This window comes from Theobroma cacao, chromosome 9 (assembly GCF_000208745.1).
Source record: "Theobroma cacao cultivar B97-61/B2 chromosome 9, Criollo_cocoa_genome_V2, whole genome shotgun sequence".
Classification (NCBI taxonomy): domain Eukaryota; kingdom Viridiplantae; phylum Streptophyta; class Magnoliopsida; order Malvales; family Malvaceae; genus Theobroma; species Theobroma cacao.
Window position 1 is genome coordinate 1,630,028 of NC_030858.1, and position 8,659 is coordinate 1,638,686.

Below are 8,659 nucleotides of genomic sequence, written 5' to 3' on the forward strand. Positions count from 1 at the left end.
ATAAATTTATACAGTGATAGTGTATCAAGTATAAATATTTTTTCGAAAATATAATGTGTTATAAAAAGATCCAAAAACTATAACCATAATTCTTTGAAAATCCAACTTAACTACCAGAGAATATGAGCCACATTTCAAATCATGATTATGGGTTAAGATTAATTTAGTCATGAAATTGTACATGATTGAGAGGGAAATCTGACCTAACTGGTCCAAGTGTTTACAATCATAATTAAGAAAGACAAAAGGTAACCCAATGCTTGGTCCCAGCTTCAAAGGTTACCCTAAAAGGATACTTTAATCGAGTTGATTGATTTGAGCCCAATAATTGACATGCTTTCTGTTTCTGTCTGAACCAAAATGGAAAGGGGAGGTGTATCAATGGGCCCATTGTGGAATTGGGCCAGTAGGGCCCATGCTGGGGAAACCTTTGCGTGGGCCAGTGAAATGGGAAGGAAACCTCATGATTGGGCCTCAAAAACTGGCCCACTCTCCAATTTCCAACCCACCATGTTCGGGCAAAAGACTACCAAGGGACAGACAAATAATTACGCTTTGGGTTCCTTAACTTAAGCCGTTCTTTTGCATGTACAAACCAGAATCCCCAGCCACACAACAACAGGGCGACAAATGAAGCAAGCAACAATCAAATTAGGAAGGCAAACAAAATTCTAGCAAAGATCCAAGTTTTTGACATATTCACTGCTCGCTGCTGTCGGCAAGATATAACTGTTCTTCTCGTTCTCGTTGAGGTATATTCATTGTACATAATTAAAACGAAAAATAGTAAATAGTGAATTTTTTTTAGTCAAACAATGTTAAGAGTTACAGAAGTATCAATCATGATGAACATGTTCCCTCCACACCTCCTAGCTTCAATTTCTTCTCCCTAACAGACAGCTTCCCACCTTTCGTGAACCCATAATTTTTGCTGCTATTTGAATTATGAACTTATCGCCAAAATCAACATGTTGCTTCTAGTTGCATCCCCAGCTTAGGGTGGTAAGTGGTACCTTGTAGCAAACTTTTCAGGGATATGAAATGCCTTCCCAACATCACTTCATTTTAAATGCCTCCTCGAAGAAATGTTAGTACCGCCTTTAGAAAGTTTTTGGTCCATCCGAAATTCCACATTCCCTTTTAAATTTTCAAGGATGAACCATGTGAATTGCAAGCTACTGGAATCCATATCTGAACATTTCCTTCGATCCGATATGATTCTGAGGAGCACAACACTAGAGTTAGAAATTTCAGAAAAGTGATATCAAGAGACATAGGTAACAGATTGAAACTGATCAATAATGTAAGTGGCAAATCATTGTCGTACCAAAAGGAAAGAGTTAGAAGTGCTTAAATATAACATAAACAGACAAATTATGGAAACCGCCGGCAAACAAAAGGGGAAAATAAAGCTTTGAATTGAAAATCATCGACAACACAGTAGATTGAAAACTCAAAATCATCCTTGAAGACCTTTCAAATAACAAGGCCGGCTACATAAACTATATTAATTCTGGTATGCTTTCACAAGCTACTTGGATTCTATTTTTAGCTAGCTAGAGCATCGTCGGATAAATCTAGAAAATCCACAAAAACTGGAAAGTGGGGAGTAAAGATACACAGATAACAATATATGGTAAATTCTACCGATCGCGATTCCAAAACACAATCAAGGACAAACTGTCTACCAGATTATGCATGATAAATCAAGTAGAAGCTAGCAGTTAGAGTCTAATTCTTCTTCATATTTAATTGTGGTATACCACTAAACAAATCTAATACCTAATATACTGATAATTGGATTCAGAATGCAAGCCTGTGAATAAACATAAGAAACGTTTTGGAAAAGGCATGAATAAGCCCTTAGAGACACCAAAGATGTCCACTAAATAGAATGGTAAACAACTTGAGACCAGAAGCAATGATTTAAGCCTGAAAACCACTAAGTATTTCTATGTTTCCAACCTCTAGTGAAAAAAGAAAACAGTATTACAATTAACTTGGAAATAAAATGGCTACAAGCAAGAGTTTCACACACTGCTATCATGGAAAAAGATATCAATGTAAATCAAGGTAGATTGCATTCTCTACGCAGGAAAGGTAAGATGTAGGAATAGAACTGAATTCTTGTATCACTGTATGCACAATTGCTCTATTTTAAATAACTCTAGCAGTTTCTCCTATAAACTTAGCAGCAAGAAGATTCTGAAAATTCATTCCATGAGAAACACCATATTAACTAAAATAGGACATATCAATCATATTAAGCCAGTCTATAGTGCATATACTTCCAACTTTCATATGCTCAAAAGTACGAAATCTTTCTGGCATCTTCTGTCTTCATCCTTGGAATCAAAGAGAACAAAAATACTAAACAGTAATTGATTAAAAACCAAGCCTTGAGGAAATCAAGGTATCCAGCACATCTATTTTACTTTTTGAGTCTTTCTGGAGGCCAAGTAAAAATTCTGGAAACTGGATTAATACTTGATAGAAAGTTGACTTCATGGTAGCATTTGGATAAAGCACAACCAAAAAAAGCCATGTTGCTCTAGTTTATGTCAACAAAAGCCCCAAGACATAGTTAAGATATGTTGAACATTGAGCAATATATTTTAATCCTATGGCAGTTAAAATAAGCTGACGAATTTCATATATTTTGATAATAAGGTGCAGTCAAAGTTTTTTTTAATTAGGTAAAAGAAACAGCAAGAGTTCAGTTTTCACCAATCATAATGAGATCAGAACGTATTCTTACCTCATTTACATAAGCAATAATCCTTAGCATTAAGCCTGTATACAGATCAAGTAATTTTTCCTTTATTACCCCATAAATTGATAAATATTTAGAAGACCAAAGCACCACATTTCCCTACAAGACCAAAAATCTTTATACGATCTTGCTTGATAGCTTTGGACAACATATCAATTCTACTTCTGAACAACAGAACAAGTAAAACTTGGAACTAACAAGTAGATACTACAAAGTCACTTGACACTTCCGGAATGTGTCGTACCTTTCACGATTTATTCTTTAGTTTCTTTTGAAAGGCAAAAGTATAAGCTATTCATCTATTCACCTCATTTAATTAGGAGACAAATTAAATTTAATAGCAACTGTTAAGGAGGCTAATGATAATAAGCTGTACTCTCTATGTAAATTTTAAGTCATTCCATAATATTTAACTATGTTGATCCAATGCAGTTCCACAACATGGAAAACCTATTTACTGCACTAATTAATTAATGGAAACATTTTAGAACATCAAATTCTCAAGGTGAGTAAATCATCTGTCTTTAGAAGTGGATATGGCATTCGGTAGGATCTGCTGGTGCAAATCTCTAGCAAGCAGTCTAGAAAGGCTGGTTGTCCGGAGCAACTACAATGAACAAACGAGGCTAAAGTGGCATAAACAAACTTACAAGAAAGAGGCAAAGATGAGTTTACAAAATTACAAGAGCTACTTGCAATTGATTTGAGTAGTTACTTAGAAATTTCATTCACTTGATGACTACATGAAAGTCGTGTAAGTTGTCACTTTTTCACACTTTTATGAATAATTCATCATATCCCAAGGTCGTAATTTTAGGTAATGTGCTCTATGATGTGTCGTGCCCTTTCCTTGCCTCATTCAAGTATTAGAGGCCCTTGGATTATTGCATTAATTTTCCATGTGTCCTTCAGACCTTCACCACTTTGTTCATTTTGTTATACACATGGTTGAACACAAATATAGTATGAAGGTAATGAATACCTACCACTATTATATATATAACATATACAGAATAAGGGAAAAATCTTGTAAATACTAGCGCCACTCATTTTGACAAATTATAAACATCTAAACAACAATAAATTTACTAGCTCTTATGTGCAATAATTTTGGATTCATCAAAAATTTCATATCCTTATGGGCTAACAGGTTCTATAAGACTTATATGAATTTTTTTTTAATAAGCCTTTCAATATTTCATTGAATAAAAGTTCGAAGTTACTTCAATTGTAACTCTCCAAACAGAGAACAAAAGATTTTCTGGACAATAGTCCTATAGAACCTGTTAGCCCATAAGGACATGTACAGGGCTAACAGGTTCTATAGGACTTATGTCCAAAAAATATTTCATTGAATAAAAGTTCGGAGTTACTTCAATTGTAACTCTCAAAACAGAGAACAAAAGATTTTTTGGACATAAGTCCTATAGAACCTGTTAGCCCATAAGGACATGTACAGGGCTAACAGGTTCTATAGGACTTATGTCTAGAAAATCTTTTGTTCTCTGTTTGGAGAGTTACAGTTGAAGTAACTCCGAATTTTTATTCAATTAAATATTGAAAGACTTATTAAAAAAAAATTCATATAACATAAGCTGTTCCTGGAATCCTTCTCCAATCATACATGAGTTTCTGTTCTATCCTACCTAAATCGTCTTCAAACACATACCATTTCAAAATCTCACTTTTCAGTTCTAGACTTCTAAAACAGATTTTCTAGTGAAGCTATTCGAGATTTTTAATTGAACTTTGAAAATTAGAAAGACATTGGCTATATACGGTAGTCTTAATCTCCATCCATATTAGCCATGATTTAAAATCTAGTGTTACATGTTTGAGAGATTCTGAAAAATGACAATTAGCAATGTATGAATCCAACATATAGATTATTAACAAAGATCCAAAGTAAATACATAAGCCAAACCAAGGATTAAATTCTTGTAATGTATCGTTGTGTTCAAAAGCAATTAAGGCTGCTTTTTGACTAAGATCTAATATCTATTTTGATTAATGACACTCCTAACTGACTGGAATACGCAAAGATAACTAATTAAACTCATATACAGAGGTCGAATCCCATCCATAGAGATGTCATTGCACTTGATTATTTTCTAATTAGAATAAATTAGCCAACACTCTATGCTGTAACATGCCACCATTGTCACCCTAATGTTTCAAAGCTTATCACTACAATCCACAACCAACCTCATGGAAGACGAATACGTAGTTCATGCTATGGATATAACCTCTCAAACATCATGTGCCATCACTATCACAAGAACCACCACTCCCACAAAATCCTTGTTATTGACCACTACATCGAACATGAGTTTGCACTTTATGCTAATATGTCTTTGCTGTTACTTTCATTCCTAAACAGAATAGTCACAATCACAGGTAATATCATTTCAACAACCACTGACAGCATAAGTCACCTAAGCTAGAGAGGGATTCTACCATTGGAAGTTCTAATCTTTTTGGCTCAATAACTGTTAATTAGCCTTTTTGAGTGCAGCATATTACCATTAACATATAATGGAAAATCAATGACCTTACAAGATTATTTTTTTTTAATAATTAATATTTGAATTTTAACCGTCAGAATGTGATTTTTGCATGGTTACCTTGCAAGCAAAACCAAATATCTCAAGTTTTTAAAGACATAATCAAAATAACAACCAATGCTTTATATTAATAGAACAACCATATAATAAGATTGACCTGAGGGTGTTTTTATGGTTCCAAAATATATGAAGAAAACATATAAAATTAGCATGAAACTAAAAACATATTTATTTATCAAATATAATATATTCAGCATAAAATTTAGCAACCTAATTTTCATCTCATTGTAGCATTGTCACACACTGAAAGTACTATATACTGGCACCAAAATTACCTTTGGATTACCGTCAAAACTCTTATACTAGACCATTTTATCAAATTCTTAAAAGCCTAACCTAAGCCCCCTATATTCTAAAAATGAATCGTTAAATTTAAATATACATGAATCAAGTGACAACTTCAAAATCAAGTTATATAAAGGCGCATGCTCATGATCACTCATCTACCAGTTCCAGCCAAAAATCAAATACTAGCCGATCATCAATATCAATGTGCTCCCTTCATTTGGTTCCCTCGAATTTATTGGATTTTATAAGTAAATCACGATATTGCTATATAAAAAGTTGAAACAGTGTAGGCTGTAAACGTAGACAACACTTTCTCAGGCAACAGAAGTCCACCAACTCTTAGGCCAACGTCAAGGATATCACCACAGCTCCTGACCCAATTTTAACAAGCAGCTGGGATCTCTTAGATGATTATACTATGTCTTAAAATATAATATCCACCAGATAGCCCTTAGACACAAATTCATATCAATTTAGGATTCCCTTATTTGTATGAAGGACTCCATAGCAAACAAAATGCATGTTTGATTATCACTTAACAAAAAGTTATATATATATACATATCTATCAAAAGTTGTGAACTCAATATTAATTTATTAAATAGGCATGCTCAAACAGCAAGAAATAACTTCCCTTAAGATGAAGATCAAACACTGAATTGAAGGATAATTAGCACAAATAATCCTAAAGTAAAAGACATTTTAATTGAATTCCGGAGTCACTCCTATCTTGTTTACATATTGTTCCCACAAAATTTTTATACCAATCAATTCATTAATCCTTCTTTGATCATTTATCTTCTTCCTTGACAAGTTTTAGACAATCACTGTAGCTGCAATTTAATCAATGTATCTATTCATTCAAGAATAGGCTCAAAATCTCGATTCCAGCATTGAGAAATGCGTTCTTCTCTAGATTAAAGACTAACCTCTCAACTAATCACATAAAATTTGAACAAAAGAGGTTCAGTAAAAACATCATCATTAACCAAAACAACCTTCAAGGAAATTGAACATGGTTACCTGAATGATTAACCTGTGCAAATCAGAAACACAGTTTGCTGCCTCCCAAACCCAATGCCAAACAAAGTGCTGTGTAAAAAATTGAAAACATATTTACTACTAAAATATTAAAAGACCAGCTTGAAAAAAGAAGATTAATACCAGCTTCAAAGAAGACGAACTCTACATTATTAGAGAAAAATCCACTGACTGAATCAAAGTAACCTGCATTAGGAACTTTCCAGCTGCCAAGCCTTCAATAATGAATAGGAAATATCGCATATTTTTGCAGAAAATAAGAAAAAGATGTCTTCCAATTTCTACCACAAGGAGTAGAGTGACCCATAGTTTTTCAGTAACTGAAAAGAAAGCAGCCAATACTACCAGATCCAAAACCCTGGGGCAAGCCCAAATGCAGTCAAAAGCTTCAGTGGTTAGACAACAAAATCAAAACGGAATCAGATATCAGAATCAAAAACAACAAAGATTATTACCTTTTGTTGACTTGACTTCTTGGACTCTCGTTTGGGGTCAAAACGCAGAACACCAGATGGCGAAAACCCCAAATCAGAGCCAGATTGAGGGTAAAGAACACAAGCCAGACATGGCCATTTCCTTGCATGGTTTCCAAGAAAACAGGAAGGTGAAGAGGAAGAGGGTTTTAACCAAAGCAAAGAAAATAAAAGCTGATTACGTGAATGAACATAAAAATTCCAAGATACCGATACAGTTTTCCGTTAAAATGAGAACAGTAACCAGGCGTACCTTCAAAGAAGCCACTTCGTCCTCCTCAAAAGGGAGAGGCATCAAAAGTCACGCTTCTTTCAAAGCTCAAAACTATTGTTATTTTAATATAAAAATATTCCCAAAAAGATCAGCAAAATTTAGCAATTAATACCTCAAACTTAATAGTTGATAAATGATAACCCCAAAAAAGGAAAAGAGCTTATGTTCACGCTTACTTGCCTCTTTATCTCTTTGCCATACAACAACAACAACAGTACTCCTTCTCTTTGCTAACTCCCTTATCTTATGACTTGTCTCACACACATAAAAATGGGGGATTTCAATCTCTGTCTAAAGCAAAAGAAAGGGTTTAAGAGGGTTTCGTTGGCTGAGAAAGAAGAAAAGACTTATTTCATGATATAGTTGAACAAAAAAAAAGCCTGCTTTTTTGATGTGTCATCTCTATCTCTCTGACCCTTCTTTCCCCGTGTACTTGTTTTTTGACCAGTGACTCATTCTTATCCGAAGAACAAGGGAGAAGGACATGTGGATGGATGAAAACAAAAACATCTGGAAAAATAGACACTCGAGGCGTCATCTCTGGAGATTGAGTGAGATAGAGAAAGAAGAAGATAAAGAGGGGGACATATAAATAACAAACATTGTGAGGAAACACAATGCAAAAGCCGAAGCTGACAGAAGAGAAGTGAGCACGCACCCGCAAAGGCATGGCTTTTCATACAATTGCCTGCGTGTGCTCACTCTCTTCTGTCAGTCTCTCTGTGTCCCTCTTCCTCTTCTTATCCCGAATTATCATCCACTCTTTCCCCCACCAATTCCCATACACATGATCTTTACCATCTTTAGTTTAACTGTCTGAAAATGGACCAGAAATGGAAACAAAAAAGTGAAATCCTAGATTAAATGGGAAAAACCAAACCGCCACCCAACTGCTGCTTCATACAGATCACCCCTCCTATGAAACTCAACCGACAGATCTGAAATCATCTTTTATATACAAATATAAAGATTTCTCAACAACCCTTTTTCTGGATACCCATTTTAAGTAGGTATATATGACTATGAGTAGGACAAAGAATTAGGGTTTTCTTTAATCACTCCCCCAAAGACCCAAAAAAGCCTTTTCATCATTTTCCAACCAACTGATAAACCCCAACCCCACCTAAAACCCTTTACACTTATCCTTACAACTCTCTCTCTCTCTCTCTCTCTCTTCTTTCTTTCTT

General features: G+C 34.6%; 1 long non-coding RNA gene across 1 annotated transcript; it reads right to left on the bottom strand.

The window, feature by feature from the left end:
* Positions 632 to 8,647, bottom strand: LOC18587861. Its single transcript, XR_001929427.1, has 4 exons — positions 7,181 to 8,647; positions 6,874 to 7,083; positions 6,708 to 6,776; positions 632 to 1,220 (listed from the first exon to the last, which is right to left on the bottom strand). It is a non-coding gene; the product is annotated as an uncharacterized LOC18587861 (long non-coding RNA).